The following is an 18,612-nucleotide window of genomic DNA, read 5'->3' as shown; positions in this document are numbered from 1 at the left end:
GATTGAAAATTCAATCCGATGTAAGGGGCAGGAATATTCCATTTCTAATTCCAAATGAAAGAATTTCTTGCACTTGTATACACTCATTCCTCTCTCAGTTCATTCTGGTCTTTCTGCGCATGCTCGTTTCGTCAGACTCATTGCACTCACCGGTTTCCATTCGCCAAAGCACACTCATCTATCTTCAACTTTCTACCTCCCTTCTCCTCCTCAACAGACGAAGCATTAGCAGAACAAGGTTGTTGTCATACTGCTGCTTCGAGAATATAAGCAAAACAAGCCCGAGAAAGGCACTAAGAACAGCGTTGTCAAGCATCTTGTTATCCAGAATGAGGACTACAGTGTTTTCTTCCGGTAACATCTGCCCCGCCCCCTATCCAATCAGAAACCCACAAACCTTGCGGGGACCCGAATAAAGGCGATTAAACTGATCTCCCATGTAAACCCTCATTCGGAATGAATATTTCCCATGTAAACTACCTAGAAAGACTTTAATTACGAATGATTTCATTCTGATTTATTTCATTCCGAATGAGAAGCCATCATGTAACTGCACCCACTGAGAATAAAACCAATGCAGAAGTACTGAAAACTGCAGTACCTTGACTGGTGACTTGAAGCTGGCTCCAAAACAGAGTCAATCCACATAGACCCCCAGTGTTATGTCCGACTTTACAGCAGAAATAAACATTATTATAGCGTGGAACAAAAATGGTTTTGGTTTCTGTAGCTAATTTCAACATTCATGACAGCTGTCCAACCCCTCCTCCCTGTTTGCATTTTGTTAAGGCCTTAAGTTAGGCATATTTAAGGGCAGGGCCGCTTGACTGACAAGCTGTCTGTGAGGCTTCATCACGGTCTATGAGTCAGATCCACCCCTTCGCTCCTTCATAGTTCCAACCTCTTGTCTAGATATGGTCACTTCTGTCTCCAAAAAGCCAAGAAGATGACAGCTGAAATGCTGAACTCGAGGCTTCACAGTGGGAGTTCACAAACCAGGGTGATGTCAGGCTACATCCATTATTTATACAGTCTGTGAGATATGACTGAGCACCAAATGCAGATTAATTCACTACAAATACACTACTTCCTCTATTTGTTTCATAAAAAACTATGGTTTGCAGCTTTTTTAGGATAATGTAGAACTTTGTGTGACATTGTGTGTGTGTATGACATGTGACATAGTATGTGACCATACTATGTCAGCAGAGGGTGAAGGGAATGGTGGAATGGATGTGACCTTATGATTGCCAAGCTGTAGGCCACTGTTCGAGACCAACCAACAACAAAACCAGTTGCTTTTTAGCGAGTGATTGCTGTGTTTCCAGCAGCATTTTAGCCACCAAATCTGGGTGTTTTAGCAACCTGTTGCTGTGTCATCACTGTGTATTGTGTCATTAAAAGCATTTTTTTTTTTTTTTTTTTTAACAATGACATCATCACTGCTTTTCCAGCAGGGATTGTGCCACCAATGCTATGTATTTTCAGCCAAAACATGATCTTCTTCAAACCATAACCAAGTGGATTTTGTGCCTAAACGTAACTACACATGAACCGCAGCGTTGTTGAAATATAAAGTTACAAATACAATGTATCCCTGATTTGCAGAAAAGTGTGATGTAGAAATTGTTTCTAGCAACTGAGTTTGGACTTAAACGTGTTGGTTTTATCTCATCAGTTGATTTGTTGGTTCATGTTTTTAAGTAATTAATTATTATTATTATCATTTTTTTTTACATTTTCTCTTTCTCTCTGTTACAGGTATCTGGAAGGATTGAGCTGGCAACCAGATGACATAAAGGTAAGTTAAAAAATTTTTTCAGCCTACAAATCCAAACACTGCTTCTGTATCAGAGACTGAACTGTATTTGAACTATGAGAAATCTCTGATGAAATGCATGCAGACTTTGTTCAAAACCCTTTGTCTGTACATAAGAGGATGGAAGTATGAGTCAGTTGGGTTAACAAAGAAATTTAATGGACAGATGGATTGTGGATTTAATGGCCTGAACATTGGCTAAGTGAATGGCTGTATACATAGAAGGAGAAGTGGCAAAGTGGCAATTACTGAAGTGACAGATGCATTATGGGGTCATACGGGAGAAAGTATTGAGATCAGGCATGTCAGGTAGTGATTAGCTTCCGGATCTAGTGCATAAGAGCAACATTAGATACACATTTTTACAAATAACAAAAAACTCAGTTGAGTAAAACTCTGAAAGACAAACACGCACACCCACACACATACAGCAGCAGCCCAGCCGTCCTCAAACGGAGCCACTTATCTTGCATGCTGACCACTGACAGTCCAGTATCTGTCTAAATAATGGACGTCCATGCACAGATCAGATTAGAGTGGACATTATCTGGAAGTGGGACCGCAGTAATGACGGAGTGTCCTCTATCTGATCACAATGGATCCACCACATTGTGTTATCTGTAAGTAAAACTGCAGTCATTCATCCACACAGCTGTGGGATTCAAACAGACCACAGATAAGGAGCAGGCAGGACTTCCTCTGTAAACAACTGATGCAGGTTCAATACTGACTTTTAATATGTTGATGAATGTAGCAGCGATGCAGCACTTAACAGACACACATGATAGCTGCTGAACCAGTTTTAGCTGTATTTAAGTTTTGAACTGAGTTTCATTTTTCAAAGAATAACATGGCTCAATTTTACTGTGACTTGTATCTGTGAAAACCTCCTGTTCAATTTTCCAACTGGATCCTCAGTAGTTACACAACTTTTATTGTGAGCAGCTAAACCTACAAACGAGTATAAAAAGTAAGATTGGCATTAGAAAACAATAGAAAATGCAGCAATGTACACTGTATGTACATGTATTATGATATAATAAAACATTGTTAGGGCGGTATGGTGGTGCAGTGGTTAGCATTGTCACCTCACAGCAAGAGGGTTCCTGGTTCCAACATGTCCAGGGTGGGGAAGCTCCCCATGTGTGGGCATGTTCTCCCAGGAGAGAAGTGTGTGCATGTTCTCCCCGTGTCGGCGTGGGTTTTCTCTGGGTACTCTGGCTTCCTCTCACAGTTCATAGACATGCCGGCTAGCTTAATTGGTGACTGTGACTGTGGTGACTGACAATTGGCCGTGGCTTTATGTGTGAGCCCTGTGATAATCTGGGGCCGTATTCACAGCCATTCTACTCTCAGAGTGCTTCTAATTCAGCCTAAAAACTTTTAGTAAAGAGTCTTAGCTTAGGAGTGATTTCGGAAAGTTCTCAGAGCAACTTTGATTAAGGAAGGGACAGAAACTGAGGTGTGGTTGACCCCGTTGCTAGGTGTGATGCTTGCTTTTACCAGATGTGATTGGTTGCCAGAGACACATCCTTTTGTGAGCCTGCAAGGTGTGGACACTGAGTGGAAATGAAATGAACTGCTTACTGTGAAAGTTTTAATACTGTTAGTGTGATCACACACTGATGGAAGGTTAAGACAGACCCAAGTCATCACTGCTGCACTGTTGCATTTTTCCGGTTTTCCAGATATCTCAGTGTTGATCGCTTTAGTTCTGGTGTTATAGCGTTAGGTGGGAAATGTGTGCAAATCCCTAATGAGTTCAACCATATTATCCCTATGTGATCTAATCTGTAGCATTTCATTTACTCACTGTCATTCAGTGTTTGGAGAATATTGCTCGTACCTCTTTGTCTTTCCACCATTTTCTTTTCTGCTTAAGAAACCCTTAAGCCTCTTAAAAGTCCTCCTCCCTGCTCCTAACAGTTATAACCTAGTCTTAACTTTAAGAGGAAATTAAAAAAAGGTCACAATTCTAAGAATTTTCTTAGAATTTCGTCACTAGGAGCAACTCTTTGTATTACAAAGCTTTGTGAATACAGCCGCTGGTGATCTGTCCAGGGTGTGCCCCACCTCTTGCCCAATGTAAGCCAGGATAGGCCCCAGCCCCCTTATAAGCAGTCCAGGAAAAACAGTTACATAAAATGAATGAATGAATGAAAGTGTTGTCAAATACCAACCCTATATGCTGCACACATCCCTCAACCCACAGTTTCACCCATGTTTAATTTTTCAGTTTATCCTGGTGACTGTGTTGTGGTAAGGATTGACCGTTATGACAGTCTACTCATTGTCCATTGCGTTGTCTGGATTTACTCAGTTGTTTGAGAGAGTTGCAAGTGAAAAATAATCAGTATGTGTTAATAGTAATTATGGAAGAGTTGTTTCAGCGATCTGTATTGTATCTGTTAAGCTTTAGAAATAATTCAAAAGCTTACCTTTCTCAGCAAGCAGCAGTTTTTCATTTCTCTACCCTCATGCAGCCCAGTACAACCAGTTCTGTGTGTGTGGCAGTGATTGACAAGAATCAGTTTGAGTCCACTGGTCGTGACTGCTGGGATTTCAAATGTTTGTTTGATGCCGCCATGTTTGGATGATGTTCTAATTGTAATTCAGGCATGTCGGACACATCTGTGTACATATGTCACTGCTGTTCAGACTATGATTAATGTGATTATTATTCATGAGCTACTGTCCATGCTGTTTTTATAGGAACATGAAGCACTTCATTTGACAAATACATCACACACAAACGCACACCTGGAGTCTGTATTGAACCTGTTTAGACTGTAAGCAGTGTCCAGTCAGTCACTGACGTCAGCTCCAGTTTTAAAAGCTCAGTCATCATCAACCTTTATTTCACATTCAAAAGGGGGATTCTCCAAAACAGGTGGTATTAAATTGTAAAAGAAATTATAAGCTATCATTATCCATGGCATAATGATGCTTTATTGATCCCAAAAGAACGAGCACTGGATTGAAATCTATCACGTGTTTTCCCAGAGGACCACTCATACTGCTTTTGCAATGATATATTTTTAGTACTAGTTGATACCCAGAACTAATTGAAGTGCTTAGATTGCTGCAGTCAAATTATTTCAGAGCATGTCCTCCTCTCTACTCTGCAGCATCGCAAACTTTAGATAGTCTCTAGATATGTCTCCTTAATCAGGACACAGTAACTGTCCCAAAAAACTTAGAATGTGTTATTTTGACATCATTTTTGCCTCACTAATGTCACTAATGTACATGTAATGCAAGCCTTTACAACAACTTTACTAGAACATTTTACTCTGACTATTGGGCTGCTGCTGGCCTACCTACTTACCTATTTTCAGTTTTCATTTGTTCAAGCTGCTCTCAGTCTCATCATATTCAGACCAGGAAACCAGCTGCTTAGTCTGTAGACCCCAGTGGCTGATCATCCACCAAGCAGTCTAACAGTTGCATGATTCACCAGCCTGCGAGTTCAAACTTCTCAGTGTTTGATGGCTGGTGATTTATCACCTTGTTTAAAACGTCCTCTTGCGTTCTTAGACAACCCTCACCCTGCACTAACCACAAACAGCCCCAAATAAAACATGACTGCTTTACTTTTAAATAAAGTGGCTGAAGGAGGTGATAGATCATCACTTTATTGCCACATCTCAAAGTTCTTAAGCTCACCTTCTCCTCTGTTCTCCTCAGCTCTAATAAAATCTCAAACACTTTATATAAGCAGCAGTTATAGTGTCCTCCACATTTAGTGCCTGTGTTTCTTTGCTACCCTGCACTTGACTGTGCAGTGTGTAAGAGCCCATACCCTCCATACTGTATCTTTGTATGTACCTATGTACATGTACAGTCTACTTGTTACAGTATGAGAAGCGTAGGAGGAGGTGTGAGTTTATGTATATTTATATGTGCTTAACTCTTTATGTATGCTAATGTGTTTATGTGCTGAACACAACTATGTATATGCTTACTGTGCATGTGCTTCTACTTGTCCTGTCCTGTTCTGAGCACAGTGGGCTCCCTTAGATTTATAAAGAAGTGGCAGTGATGCAGAGGACGTATATCGACAATATTATATGGCATTAATTATTTCTAGAGACGCACCAATTTATTGGCTGAACATCAGTCAACAACAACAGGGCCGATATTGGCCCTGTTGACTGGCTTACCTCTTGGCAGATAATATGACATTTACCAGTGGAGGTGGCTGCTGTTTTTACATCACATCAATTTTGTGCAGGCTAAAAAAGCAGGCCTCCAGACTAATGGCCACAAACTTAAATTAGTGAGCAGGTACAAGAAGAAAACAATGTCTGATGGGCAAATGAGCCCTGTGATCTCACTGACATGTGACACGATGGAGAGTAGCAGCCGACATCCAGTCTGACAGTAGAAAACATGTTTGGAACGAACAGAGCTCCGGTACTGTATGCTGTAGGGAGAAAAGGATGTAATTAACTCACTATTGTTGCGTCAAAGGATACACCCTGCTGTTTCCTCTGATAATGTTTCATTGTGAACAACTGTACCGTGTTGAAAACAGCAGGAGGGAAGCTAGCTAGCATTAGCTGTTAGCAGCCAGTGGCCGAAACAGTTCACGCAGGTTGCATTATGTTACATTATGATAGCTTCAAGTTCTGTTTAATAAAAGTGAGTATTGGGCCAAAGTAAATCATACCATTCTCATAATGTGCTCAGTGTAATCTTGTAAAATGTTGTTTTTGGTAAAAAAGATAAATTTGTTGATGTTTTCAAAGCAATAGAAAACAGATAGGCCTATTTGAGAGGGAATTATGACATATTATATGCAGTAAAATGTTTTTGAAGCAGTTATTTTTTAAAAGATTTTTTTTTTTTTAAAAGGTCATAATAAAGGTTGTTTAATAAATTTGTATGATTGAATTTGTGTTAATTTAAAGGTAATGTAATGAAGGACATAACTAGGCTTCAATCGTTCAGTTATTCATTTTATAATGAGATTTCTGTCTTTCCCTGGCAAAAAATGAGGAATAAATAACAACAAAAACAAACAAAACAATAATAATATAAAAACCACTGATATCGTTATTGGCTATTGGAGAAATTGCTATTTTTAACATTGGTATCAGTATCAGTCCAGAGTTTTATAATCTGTACAATTCTTATTACGTCTCTGAGGTGTCTCAGCAACCCAAATGGCAGAAAAAATGTTGGCATTGCACATTTCTGCAAACCACGGACATGTTACATTTGTATGTTATTTAGCAGATACAGTACAGGCCAAAAGTTTGGACACGCCTTCTCATTCAATGCGTTTTCTTTATTTTCATGACTATTTACATTGTAGATTCTCACTGAAGGCATCAAAACTATGAATGAACACATGTGGAGTTATGTACTTAACAAAAAAAGGTGAAATAACTGAAAACATGTTTTATATTCTAGTTTCTTCAAAATAGCCACCCTTTGCTCTGATTACTGCTTTGCACACTCTTGGCATTCTCTCCATGAGCTTCAAGAGGTAGTCACCTGAAATGGTTTTCCAACAGTCTTGAAGGAGTTCCCAGAGGTGTTTAGCACTTGTTGGCCCCTTTGCCTTCACTCTGCGGTCCAGCTCACCCCAAACCATCTGGATTGGGTTCAGGTCCGGTGACTGTGGAGGCCAGGTCATCTGCCGCAGCACTCCATCACTCTCCTTCTTGGTCAAATAGCCCTTACACAGCCTGGAGGTGTGTTTGGGGTCATTGTCCTGTTGAAAAATAAATGATTGTCCAACTAAACGCAAACCGGATGGGATGGCATGTCGCTGCAGGATGCTGTGGTAGCCATGCTGGTTCAGTGTGCCTTCAATTTTGAATAAATCCCCAACAGTGTCACCAGCAAAACACCCCCACACCATCACACCTCCTCCTCCATGCTTCACAGTGGGAACCAGGCATGTGGAATCCATCCGTTCACCTTTTCTGCGTCTCACAAAGACACGGCGGTTGGAACCAAAGATCTCAAATTTGGACTCATCAGACCAAAGCACAGATTTCCACTGGTCTAATGTCCATTCCTTGTGTTTCTTGGCCCAAACAAATCTCTTCTGCTTGTTGCCTCTCCTTAGCAGTGGTTTTCTAGCAGCTATTTGACCATGAAGGCCTGATTGGCGCAGTCTCCTCTTAACAGTTGTTCTAGAGATGGGTCTGCTGCTAGAACTCTGTGTGGCATTCATCTGGTCTCTGATCTGAGCTGCTGTTAACTTGCCATTTCTGAGGCTGGTGACTCGGATGAACTTATCCTCAGAAGCAGAGGTGACTCTTGGTCTTCCTTTCCTGGGTCGGTCCTCATGTGTGCCAGTTTCGTTGTAGCGCTTGATGGTTTTTGCGACTCCACTTGGGGACACATTTAAAGTTTTTGCAATTTTCTGGACTGACTGACCTTCATTTCTTAAAGTAATGATGGCCACTGGTTTTTCTTTAGTTAGCTGATTGGTTCTTGCCATAATATGAGTTTTAACAGTTGTCCGATAGGGCTGTCGGCTGTGTATTAACCTGACTTCTGCACAACACAACTGATGGTCCCAACCCCATTGATAAAGCAAGAAATTCCACTAATTAACCCTGATAAGGCACACCTGTGAAGTGGAAACCATTTCAGGTGACTACCTCTTGAAGCTCATGGAGAGAATGCCAAGAGTGTGCAAAGCAGTAATTAGAGCAAAGGGTGGCTATTTTGAAGAAACTAGAATATAAAACATGTTTTCAGTTATTTCACCTTTTTTTGTTAAGTACATAACTCCACATGTGTTCATTCATAGTTTTGATGCCTTCGGAGAGAATCTACAATGTAAATAGTCATGAAAATAAAGAAAACGCATTGAATGAGAAGGTGTGTCCAAACTTTTGGCCTGTACTGTACATGGCTCAAATTGCCTGGTTTACAGTGGTCTGCAGTGATCTGCAGCTTGGCAGGTGTCATGCCTAGGTGTCAGGCCTTTCACCAACCCCTTCATCTCTGCAGGACAATGTCAGCTCACAGAGCAGTAGCTTCTACGGCCTTATAAATACCATTTCAATCCATATTTCCAAGCTGTACAGAGTACAAACGGTACACCTTGAGGAAATATAAGAAAGAAAAAGTAGTGAAGGGGGGTATGCTGTCATGTTTCTGTAGCAGCTTCTGCATTAGGCCCGAACGAGCTAAAGGTGCAGTCACACTCAAATCAGTGAAAAATTGAAGAATACTTTTCCTGTTTTGTTGTGAGCATTGGCAGACTCAATGGTAAAATGTCACCTTTGTTCAACTTGAAATTTGTGTGATTGGTCCAATAGAAAAAAGGTTGCCTTTCTGTCTTTATTTCAAGTGGCGCCATTATCCTGTTTTGTGTAATATTAGGCTACCAGACTACAAACTGCGGTGTCTTTCACATACACAGTTCAGTTAATGATCAATCTGGTCAGTACTGGAAAGCAAGCAAACAATAATTGAAAACCAGCTCTGATATGTGAGCAAAAAACATACAGGAAGACCAATTTAGTCCTTGAACATTTTTCTTTAAAGATACAGCAGTGAAGAAGGGGAACCAATTAATTCACTGTGAGGTTTCTTAGTAGGAGCAGGGGGAGGGAGTTAAACAGAAAACAGATGGATTATATGATGCTTCATTGCACCAATGTGTAAGTACCACATTTGGCTTTGCTGGTGCCTTGGAGAGGTTTATTTTTTCATATAGCTCTTTATGACAGTAAAGCTTCAGAGACCTTTACAGAGAGTAAAGAAACAACAGAGAGAGATGAAAACAGAGATCAAACCTAATGAAACAAACAGCAAACTAACAAACAATTGTAATCTGTCCAGAGGTGTAAGATCCCTCTCTATGGACAGCCACTCACAGGTTTCTTTTAAAAGTGGTAAAACAACTGTGTGATCATGTCCGAATGGGCCAAAGACACAACTGTTCAAATGATTGGAAATTATAGCTGACTGATATTAATACTGTTTATAACTGTGGGAAATACACAGATGGCATTAGACATCAGACTAGTTATACAAGTGGAATCTGATGCCAGCAGACTGTTGAAGATGTACCTCTGTGCTGCATGTAGGCTACATCAGCCATTCCCAGCATTAAGATAATAATAGAATATTATCCAATAGATTATTTTTGAAGTGTTGATGAAGCAGTTTCCTGTGTGGGAATTACTGTTATTACCGTATTACTGCATTGCCTAATTTTCAAATGTTCTCAAAAACATTACTGTTATATGAGAATGTTTTTTGTCAGCCGGCCACAATTGTGTTAAACAAGTTTGGACAAGTTCACATTACATCATGTACCGGCTGGAGCATTTATTGATCCAATGCTGCACAGTGCATTCTGGTAGTTGTAGGTCATCTACCTCTTGAGCAAAAGGGAATGCCACGGTCCTTTTTTTCTGTTTTCTGTGGTCATATAGCACCAATTTTAAAAGTGTTTGAGTTTGTTTATCTTTGTACTGCATAGACAGCCTAGTTTTATGACAAGACCACCTTTCCAGTGGTGAAATACTTCTTTAAATTAATAAACATGTCCCTGATGGCTGATAGTCATAAAATGTGTTAGTTATCTTTAATGCAGGTGTCAGAAACTTTCAGAGGTCTCGATCCCCCGTAGCTTTCAACTTCTAACAGTCCATGTTGGCTTGAATCCCAGAATTGCTGCTTACAGCTATATTATAATGTGTCTTATTCAGTTTAGTGTTAGTTTATTCTCTCTGCCCCTTGTTCCAAATATATTAATTAATTATTCATTATCAAAAATGAAACAAATGTTTGTTGTTCCTATTTTGTAGAAGATAACAGATCAGTCTCCCCTGAGAGATTTCCCTCTGATTGTGCAGCCCATCAGTAAACCTGTTTTCCAGTTCAAGTTTTTTTTCCCTCCTAAGAACTTAAAAGAAAACTTCAAACCTTCCATATTCTCCCTTCATATGATATTTGATTGAGTTCCAGTAAGACAGTCCCAGTACTGTTCTCTTGAATGGATTCCAGTGGATTTATTTTAAGTCCTGAAAGTTTGTTGTGTGGTCTTTGAAGTTTGTTTAAACCAATCCCTGTGTGCAGCTCCACACACAAGCCGGTCTTCAATCAGCATACACATGGCAGATGGTGTGTGTTCATCTTACAGGGGAAGTGACTCTTTTTTTCTGAAGCTTTTTTGAGTCTCATTTTTAAAGACCCAAACCTGTCAATTAAGTAGATCTTCCAATGTTGAGACACTGTGGACCAACAACTTGGACTGGACCCAATACAGTTTTTCACAGCTTGTAAGGAAATCTACACTCCTTGAAGTGAGTTATAAAACCCCATTTCCACCTGATCTTTTATTCAGTTTATCAACATAAATATGATTAACCCTTCCATTTTTATCCCTGTCCTCATTTGAAGGAACAGTTTGAAATTTGGGGAAATATATAATTGATGGTTGGAATTCCCTGTGGGTTTGCTTCTGCGAGCATTTATTTCCACAACTGCTCCATAACTGCTGACCAATTGCTGTTAATGTCTTTTATTCACCCTCCCTTCCATGGACCCATTTTTGGTGCTCGGCAGTGTGTCAATTTTTTTGTAGTCAGTGTCAGTATTTATTTATTTTTTGTTAATCTGTAATAAACACCGTTTTCATTAGATGCCCTGTCAAACATTGGAAGTTTAAGTGTGTAAGGGCTTAGAACATTAATGTGGAAGTATGATGACCATTCCCATGCTCAATTATGTCTCATAAGTTGTTGCAGCAATTTTTGCTACACAGATTTGGTGCCAAATTTAAGCATTTTTTGACCACTCAAGAACTGATGCAAAATAGCAAGCCACAGCACATTGAGACACTGAGACCTTGAGAAAGAAATCCACTTATTGTCAATAAATCTGTAAAAGCCATCCACCCTCTAAATTCTCAAGATCTCTAGTTTGTTGTTTAAAGTTTCATGAGGCTGTGATTATCCTAAAAGTCACAATAAGACATTAGTTTACAATAAGAACATAGCGAGGGCAAGTTTCAAAAGATGGTCTCATTACAATACCATGGCTACTCTGGGGACTAACATCATACATGAATAAAATTGGTATGAAAAGGGGAGACTTGTAGGTACCCACAGAACCCATTTCATTTGGATATCTTGAGGTGAGAGGTGAAGGGGCCATGTGAAAATTGCTATGCCAGTTTATCCCTTGCAAAAATTTGCCTTACTGGAGCTTTATTTAAACTTCACCAAGCTAGGATGACATGTTTGGTACCAGTATCGACAATCTAGCTTTAAAACACATCCCCACTTCAGCCTTTGAAAAGCAGTGATGTCAGTCGAGGATGCCAACATCCCCGCAGAGTGGAAGAGGTTAAAATCTCTGCTGAACAGGGATGATTTTTGTCCCCTACCATCCTACTGCTCAGGAGGAGACCAACAATTTGACCTCAACTGTTACCTGTTATCAACATTGTCAGTTGAAAATAGTAACTGACTTCAGACTTTCCGAACCTCCCAGTGAAGAGATTAGTTCATGCTCCGACTGTGTCGTTATTCAAGTCAGTCTTCAGGTTTTTTATCACCGTCTTCGTCCACCTTTGTTCCTGGAGACAGACTGCCAGCCTGCAGAGCCAAGCGATGACAGGCTCTTCAGCTGGACTCTGACATCAATTATCCCGATCCAGCTTTCCAAAGTGGCAAAACACACCACTGTCCATTTGGCACTCTGTCACACCACCTCTGGTTTTTCTCTCTCTGTCACCCTTGTTATGCATCTGCCTGTCTCTCTCTGCCCATGTCATTCTGTCTCTGTTGCTGTCACTCTGTCTCTCAGTCCGCCTGTGTGCAAATGTTTTGCTCCCAAGAGATTCATTGTTTTTATTTTGGTGTCATCCTTTCAGTGTGTACAAGAAAAAGTGATGTAAATGTCATAAATATGCATATTCAAGGCTGTGTTAAGACAGCACTGTCAAAAACCCCAGGGGGCTACATTGGTGGGGTGTGTCGTGCTATGAGGGGGGTCCCAATGTATGAATATGGTATCTGGCTGGATCAAAAAGTTACTTTTAAATTTCACATTGACATAATTGTCAACAAGCTAAAAAATAAATAAATAAAAGATATTTATACAGAAACACAGCTAATTTCCCTGTGCTCAGTAGCAGGCAGATAATTGAGGCCATCTTCTTGTCTGTCTTGGATTACAGTGATGTTATCTATAAACCCCTAGATTTAGTTTATCACTCTGTCCCAAGGTTTATTACTGGTGACAGTAATTCTACTCATCTTTGCATCTTGAATTGTATGAAAAGGTTGGGTTGGCATCTCTAACAGTAGGACGTGAAAGGCACTGGTTTCTATTTTATTTATTCATTTTTATTATTTATTTATTTTGGCCTTATGCAATTTGCTATAATGCATCACTGTCTTATTGAATTGGTCCTACAGTCATTTTAAACGCACATCAAAACTTAACACAATAATACCAATATGCCAATGAGGTAATAAGCTTTAAAACTGATCAGTAAAATCCTAAAAGCAATTCTAAAATGCACAGGAAGCCAGTGGAGAGAAGACAGGAAAGGGGTAATGTGATGTTTGTTAAAACCAGTGAGAAACCTAGCTGCTGTATTCTGAATAATTTGTAGATGGCAGAGTGACGTTTGGATGATGCCAGGAAGGAGAGAGTTACAATATTTAAGCCTGGAGAAGATGAATGTATGAATGATTTTTTCCAAGACTGAGTGAGACAGTACTGGTTTAATTCTGGAGATGGTTTGTGTTTGAAGGAACAGGGAGTGGACAACTTTTTTGATATGTGGATAAAAGCTAAATCTGATTAAAATGTTACCGCAAGATTTCTGGCAGTGGGCTTCACATCAGTGACCAGAGGACCAAGGACATTCACACTGGAACTAGTAGGGTTGGGGGATGAATACAGTATGATTTCAGATTTTTAGTTACTTAGTTGAAGGTAATTTAGTGCCATTCAACAGATGACATCATGAAGACAATCTAAAACAGCAGCTAGGCTTTTTAGTAAGGATAGACCGATACATCGGCCAGTCGATATATCGGGCCGATATTTGAGTTTTTTACTTGTATCGGCATCGGCCGATACGTGCATGGGTTCGCGGATTTATTTTTCCCTGGCACTTTTTTTCATTTCAAAGTATGTGGTTAAGTTGAACAAAGCTGTTGAATCCTACTGTGTACAGTAGTTGTTGTTTTATTTATGCTTCAGCTTAAATATTTGTTTATTTTATAAAGACATTACTGGAAGATTTAAGAGCACTGAACTCTTTTTTTTATTTGAATGTATAATAATAATAATAATAATAATAATATTCTACCTGTTCTACCTCAACTTTCCATCTTGTTTTAGTATTTTTTACTGTTCAATAAATGTTTCTTATTTTAAACTTGAGATCTGTAATATTTGTTATCATTGTGTCATTTTTTTTTTATGTAAATTGAGGGAGCAAAAGCAGTATCGGCCCCAAATATCGGCTCAAGAAAATCGGCAGTCCATAATTGGTCATCGGGTAAGGGTGATGGAAAAAAATCGGTATCGGCATCGGCCCTAAAAAATCCATATCGGTCTATCCCTACTTTTTAGGTCATCAGGTCTCAAGGGAAGGTATATCTGTGTGGCGTTGCATCACAATGAAAAGGTACATTATGTCATTGGCTGATTTTGCCAAGAGGAGCGTGTTGATAGAAAATATAATTGAACCTAAAATTGAACCTTGCAGAACACCACAGGTAATCAGTAGGAGAGGAGGAGTGATTACCGAGTGGGTTCTTTCGAAAAGGTAAGAATAAAACCAACTGAGTGCACTGTCCTTGATGCCAGCCCAGGTTTTAAGACGATTACACGATCTACTGTGTCAAAGGCTGCACTTAGGTCTAAAAGAATTGAAACTGCACTTTCCCCCCATCGGCTGCTAAAAGGAGATCAGTGTTTACCCTGAGGGGGGCAGCATCAGTCGCCATGTAGAGCTCTAAAAGCTGACTGAAACTTGATGTTGTTATGACGCATAAAAGTTAAAAGTTGGGTTGAAACCACTTTTTCTAAAACTTAAAAAACAAGAAAGAAAAAAAAGGAGAAATAGAAATTGGCTTTAAATCGTTAAGAATAGGATCAAGATTTGGTTTGGATCTACAACAATGAAACATTGTTAGTGTTTAGTAAAGTTTAATGCATTTTCATGCATTTAAAAGAGTCTGTGGTGCATCATAAGTGATTAAGGCCCACCATGCACTGGAATACTTTGAAAAGACTTTGAAAATACTCCTAAAAGGTTCATATCTAAAAGGTTCATATCTAACACCCTCTCATACCTAAAGACAGTGTCTCATAAGTCAAGAGTCATTGAGTTTTAAGTTAGAAAATACGATTTTTTTACCGCAGTGGTACTACATCACACAGCCAGGATTGTATACATCACACAGCGAGGAATATCATACTGTAGGTGAGGTATTTAAAACCATCAAGTGACTACATTAAAAATAACATGAAATGCATCAGATCTGTCTAATTCAGCTCAACAGGGGACTCTGATTGATTGGCCACATCATATGTTCACAGCGCTGTAATTAATCAGTGCAGCTTGTCTTGGAAACAATAAATCCCCCTGAAGTTGGGAAAGAGCGAGATAATTGGCTCAATTAGCCGTAATTACTGATGTTGGACAAAAACTCTGTACTGCACTGCAGGCCAGACAGCAGGCTGAAGCTGGTTTGATAATCATGGGTTGGACACACTTCACATGTTATACGCAAGACAGTGTGTACCAAGTTGAAGTTACTTTAAAGTTTGCTTAGATTGACTTCTCAGGGGAAAGCCCCATGGTCATATGGGCTGTTCACTGACAAATTACCTATTTTGTTGTTCAGGTGAGGACTTGTTATGCATTGCAGAGCCCAATGGAGGACTGTAGATGAGATGTGGTAGATAAGAGGTGGCATCACCAGGTATGGTAGGAAACTAAGACAGGAGGAGGCCGAAGGGATGGAAGAAAAAAATCAATCAACACAAGCAGCAGCAGCTGTTTACAGCAGGTCAGATCAGACAGGAAGCAGCAGCAGCAGCAGCAGCAGCTGTGTGATGATCAGTGGACCAACAGTGACAGCTCTACACATTATGAAGGCTGCGTGATCATTTAATTTAACATATTTAGTGATTTAATATAGTTGGTCATCTTAAGCAGCTGCCCATTAAGGTTGTTCCCAAAGGGGACTTAAGCAAGGGTGTGAATGAGTCTTGGTTCTCTTGGACTGTGAAAAAAGGAGGAGAAACTGGAGTTTAATTTGCCGTGTATCTGATCCACCACCCAGCACTTATTTTAGTGAGAAATCTTTACTTGTGGAACACCTTTCATTCCTGTGGTGTCCTCCCACTATAATGCTGTGTTTATACTACAAGAGAGTTCACACTGTTGCTCGACACTTTTACACTGAAGATGGGCCTGACTAATCAAAGTTCAGCTGGCCTCAACTTTTTTTAGTGCTCCAATAACAGGATGAGGCGTCAACCAATCATATCATCACCAATCCAAACTGAGGCTGAACATCATTGGTTAAAAAAACGCCCTGTCCAAAATCCAAAACACCCAAGCCCACACATCATCATTGATAACTTCCCTGTACCCGTCTCCAGTCAAGTCAAGAGCCTTGGTGTCATTCTGGACAGTACTTTTTCATTCGAACCCCACATAATAAACATTTCCACCTTGACAACATCTCCAGACTTCACGCATCTCTTTCCCAGGGCAGCACTGAAGTCTTCGTCAATGCATTTGTTACATCCCGTATTGACTACTGACTACTTCATTTTAATTTATTAACAATATTAATTAAGTGTTATGGTATTACTATTGTTTTTCCAATATCATTTACTTTAAGAAGTCCTATTAAAATACATTTACCATCATCATTACTTCTCCGTTATTACCTATGCCACAGAGGTTATGCTTTGGTTTGTTTGTCTGTCAGCAGCACTTTAGAGAAAAAACTACTGGTCTGATTTTTATAAAACTTGGTGGGAGGGGGTAACACAGGCCAAGAAAGATCCCATTATATTTTAAAGTGGATCTTAATCTCGGGGGAAGGCGCACATATCATTTTTCAGTTTTGTTAACACAGCATTTGGCTTTGGTGGAGGTCTGCACTCTCTGGGTAGATCTCTAGCTATTACTAATAGCGGGAGTAACAGGACATTGAATTCAGAGCGGTAAAAACATGGTTCAGAAAACGTGTTCTAATGGATGTCCCTGCTGCCTCAGAGAAACTGTGCACTAAACCAATAATTGAACTCTCTATGTAATTTGATTAAATGTGCTCACTGTGGTTCAAAGTTATTTCTACAATTCATAAAAAGTCACATTAAAATGGCAGTTACACTAAATCTGTTAGTGATTATAGTAATTGTAACCATCAGTCTGTGTTATTAGAGGTGAGCTTTTTGCCTTCAGTGAGCACCCATTATCCATTTCATCTCCCTGTGTGCCCACCCATTCTTTTCAGTTTACACACACACACACACACACACACACACACACACAGAGTTACACAAGCGTATGCAGTCTCTTGTGCCCATGTTGGAGCCTATTTTGTACACAGACACACACAACCTGCTTATTTCAACATTCAGTCACAGCTTGTGTAATATTCTCTCTCAAACACACACACACATACACACATTCCTGCACACAGATAGAGATCATGCCTCCTGAAGCTGCTTTGCGTCCTCCAGCTGCATCTGTACTTGTTAGCGTAACATCAGGTATGTGGAGGATCCCTGCCTCAGCCTTAATTGCATTCCTCTGGGCTCGACTCGCCTCCCCTGGAGAGTCAACAATCTTCTTTGTGCCTTTGATCTTAACGAGCCTTATTAACTACCACGGCAACCGCAGGGGCTTCTGGGACAGCGCTGCTGTTGGGCCGTTTATATTGGACAGAAATAAAGGGGCCAGCCTGGCACGCACTGCTGCTGTAGGGAGGTTTCGGATTAGGAGGGATTGTGAATCACAATGGGTGCTGTGCTGTTTCAAAATATTATCTCTGAGCTAATTGCAGTGAGTCCAGTCATTTCTTTTTTTTCCTGCAAAAACAAAGATTTTCACTTGAAAATAATTTGGCAGCATCCTATTAAATGCAAACAAATGTCTTTTGACTCGTGCTGTGAAGGGAGTTTTGAAATTTGCCGAACTAGAGACGCTGTGATCTACACTCCAGTTGCATGTTATGGATTCAAAAGCCACAATAAAAATACTCTGCAAGGTATTTCACATTATTTTAACAGAATTAAAAACTCTGTCAGAGACATTAATCCAGCTGTGTTTTAATTTTTCAAGCTGTAGTTTATCATGTTGTAATGGGTTGCTTTATTTTGTGCAAAGACTGTATAAAATAATGGACGTAGCCACTATGAGTTACCCATTGGTTTGTGAACAAAGCAGCGTCAGTAGGTTATCTGGTTCACTTTCATCTTCACCAAGACCTTCATATCCATCTGTCAACTGACAGGCATTCTTTTCCAACTCAACTGCCAAGAGAAATATGGGCATTGCATGTTTCTGCAAACAACAGATATTACACTTCTCCATTATGTAATGGACACGTTGAAACTTTATGTTTCAATAACACTGTTGTTAATGTGTGGTTAGATTTAGGCACAAAACCCGCTTGGTTATGGTCAGAAAAAGGTCATGTTTTAGCGGTTGTACCAAAGTCTCAGTAGAAAAACAGTTGCTTTGATTGGCACAATCCAAACTTGAAATGCAGCAATGTCTCATTATAAAACAACCCCTATTGCTGACACCATACCTG

The 18,612-nt window shown here is 39.8% G+C and overlaps 1 protein-coding gene across 2 annotated transcripts in view; it reads left to right on the top strand.

Annotated features, from left to right (window-relative positions):
• Positions 1-18,612, top strand: part of LOC117260308 (leucine-rich repeat and fibronectin type III domain-containing protein 1-like protein) — a 575,214-nt gene that overhangs the window by 107,241 nt on the left and 449,361 nt on the right. For both annotated transcript variants that reach the window (XM_033632283.2, XM_033632282.2), the window contains exon 2: positions 1,762-1,801. The gene's annotated coding sequence lies outside the window, so the exon portion shown is untranslated. The remainder of the gene's footprint in view (positions 1-1,761; positions 1,802-18,612) is intronic.

The sequence above is a fragment of the Epinephelus lanceolatus genome, chromosome 4 (genome assembly GCF_041903045.1).
Source record: "Epinephelus lanceolatus isolate andai-2023 chromosome 4, ASM4190304v1, whole genome shotgun sequence".
NCBI classification, from domain to species: Eukaryota; Metazoa; Chordata; class Actinopteri; order Perciformes; family Serranidae; genus Epinephelus; species Epinephelus lanceolatus.
This window is presented reverse-complemented; position numbering and strand designations above follow the sequence as displayed.